Genomic DNA, 3,006 nt, shown 5'->3' on the forward strand with positions numbered 1-3,006 from the left:
TTAGGCACCAGAGCGCATGCGCACCTCAGCCGGCCCACGAGGCAATCCGCGGAGAAACAGCCCTGAGCCTGGCGCCCTCCACTCACGGGCGCTACCTGCTGGTGACGCCCCCCACCCCCAAAACCGTTAGGCACCAGGGCACATGCGCACCTCAGCCTGCCCACGAGGCCCTTCGCGGGAGCCGCGCACTCTCGCGAGCGCCGCCTGCTGGCTGGCTCACGCCTGTGATTCCACCACTTTGGGAGGCCGAGGCAGGCGGATCACGAGGTCAGAAAATCCAGACCATCTTGGCTAACACGGTGAAACCCCGTCTCTACTAAAAATACAAAAAATTAGGGGCATGGTGGCGGGCGCCTGTAGTCCCAGCTACTTGGGAGGCTGAGGCAGGAGAATGGCGTGAACCTGGGAGGCGGAGCTTGCAGTGAACCGAGATCACGCCACTGCACTCCAGCCTGGGCGACAAAGCGAGACTCCGTCTGAAAAAAAAAAAAAAAAGCCAGGCTTTCGGTGCCCGGCAAGGACTCTGAGGAGGAAGCTGCAGAGCCACAGATCTGCCTTGGTTGGTCCTGCTCTTCCTTCGCCCTGTGCTACCCTGGGCCTGTTCTACCCTGCCCTGCCCTGCCTTTGGCTCTGCCCTGATCCTGCTTTGGCCCTCACACTGGCCCTAGTGCGGACCTGGCCCCAGCCCTAGCCTTGGCCCTGCATGGCCATAGCCCTAGCCCCTTCCAGGACCCCTCCCCAGTGCCAGCCGCAGGCCCCGGAGATGCTGCAGTGAGCCCAAGAGTACAACGCTCTTCGGCCTGGTGTGGCACGGCACAACGCAGTGCCCGGGCCCTACTCAACTATGGTGTCACCACGGATGCCCACGCACTGCTGGCGGGACAATGCCACCTGCTGGAGCAGGACAAGAACAGAGACACGCCACTACACCTGTCCATCATCCATGGGCCGACCAGGGTCATCAAGCACATAGCCCATGTCATCTACCACACCAAGCACCTTGGCATCGTCAACCTCACCAACCACCTGCACCAGACACCCCTGCACCTGGCAATGATCACCAGGCAGATGAGGGTGGTGAGCTTTCTGCTTCAGGTGGGTGCAGACCCAGCACTGCTGATCGGCATGGAGACTCAGCCATGCACCTGGCACTGCAGGCAGGCGCTAATGCCTCCGAGCTGCTGCATGCACCGCTTTGGAGTGCAGCTCCCGCTGTGCCTCGGCTGTTGCACATGCCTGACTTTGCAGTACACCTGGCGGCCCGAGCCCAAAGCCCCGAGTGCCTGGATCTGCTGGTGGACAGTGGGGCTGAAGTGGAGGCCACAGAGCGGCAGGGGGGCCAAACAGCCTTGCATCTAGCCACAGAGATGGAGGAGCCGGGGTTGGTCACCCATCTGGTCACCAAGCTTCGGGCCAATGGGAATGCTCACACCTTTGTGGGAAACACATCCCTGCACCTGGCAGCTGGACTGGAGTCCCCAACCCTCACCCTCCTTCTGAAGGCTAGTGCTGACATCTATGCTGAGAACGAGGAGCCCCTGTGCCCACTGCCCTCACCTCCTACCTCTGATAACGACTTGGACTCAGAGGGGCCTGAGAAGGACGCCCAAAGCAGCTTCCGGGGCCACATGCCTCAACCTTATCCACAGCACCAAGGTGAAGACCTTGCTGCTAAATGCCACTCTGAACACCATGGAGCTAGCTGCCCCTGACCCCACCCAGTCCTGCAGGGCCAGGGCTGTCACTTGGTGACACAGCCCTGCAGAACCTGGAGCAGCTGCTAAACGGGCCAGAAGCCCAGGGCAGCTGGGCAGAGCTGGCAGAGCAGCTGGGGCTGCACAGCCTGGTGGACATGTACCAACAGACGGCCTCACCCAGTGACAGACTCCTGCACAGCTATGAGCTGGCTGGCAAGGACCTGGCAGGTCTGCTGGAGGCGCTGTCTGGCATTGGCCTAAAGGAGGGAGTGAGGCTGCTGAGGGGTCCAGAGACCTGAGACAAGCTGCCCAGCACAGCAGAGATGAAGGAAGACACGGGGTACGGGAGCCAATCAGTGGAGCAGGAGGCAGAGAAGCTGGCCCACCCCCTGACCCACCAGGAGGGCTCTGCCATGGGCACCCCCAGCTTCAGGTGCACTGACCTGCTGCCTGGCCTCAGCCCCCTTCCCGGACCCCCCTGTACGGCATCCCAACCTATTTCAAATCTTAAATTTAACACCCCACACCCACCCCTCGGTTGGGACAAATAAAGGTTTCTCATGGGAAGGGGAGGACCCCTCATTCCCAAATTTGGAAAAAAAAAGCCAGGCATTTCCCCAACCCCTCATGCTCTCACCAATCCACCTGTGTTCCTCAATCAGCCCGGGCTCCTGGAACACAGCCTGCTCTGCCTGTGCACAGGGGCAGGGGCCTCCTGGAGCCTCCTTCTCCACCCTGCCCCCTGTCCCTAGACAGACCTTTCCATCAGCCAAAGCTTCACCGGGCAGGAAAGCACAGCCCCAGCTCTGGTTACCAGAGATGGGGGGCAGAAGAGAAGACTTGAGCAGGGACTGGAAACAGGTACAAAGTAACATTCAGATGACAGGGAGGAATTCCGCTCTTCTATTCCACAGCAGAGTGATGACGGTTCATGGCATCATCGCACCTCTTTCCAAAAAGCTTGAAAAGGAGGATTCAGAATGTTCTCGTCACAAAGAAATTTTCTTTTTCTTTTTCTTTTTCTTTCTTGAGACGGAGTCTTGCTCAGTCACCCAGGCTGGAGTGCAGTGGCCAATCTTGGCTCACTACAACCTTCGCCTCCCAGGTTCAAATGATTCTGCTGCCTCAGACTCCTGAGTAGCTGGGATTACAGGCATGCATCACCACACCTGGCTAATTTTTGTATTTTTAGTAGAGATGGGGTTTCACCATGTTGGTCAGGCTGGTCTCAAACTCCTGACCTCGTGATCTGCCTGCCTCGGCCTCCCAAAGTGCTGGGATTACAGGTGTGAGCCACTGTGCCCGGCCT

General features: G+C 59.2%; 1 pseudogene; it reads left to right on the forward strand.

Annotated features, from left to right (window-relative positions):
* Positions 1-571: 571 nt before the first annotated feature.
* LOC116467816 (nuclear factor NF-kappa-B p100 subunit-like) lies at positions 572-2,139 on the forward strand (annotated as a pseudogene).
* Positions 2,140-3,006: the final 867 nt, after the last annotated feature.

The sequence above is a fragment of the Hylobates moloch genome, unplaced genomic scaffold, assembly GCF_009828535.3.
Source record: "Hylobates moloch isolate HMO894 unplaced genomic scaffold, HMol_V3 SCAFFOLD_5, whole genome shotgun sequence".
Taxonomy (NCBI): domain Eukaryota; kingdom Metazoa; phylum Chordata; class Mammalia; order Primates; family Hylobatidae; genus Hylobates; species Hylobates moloch.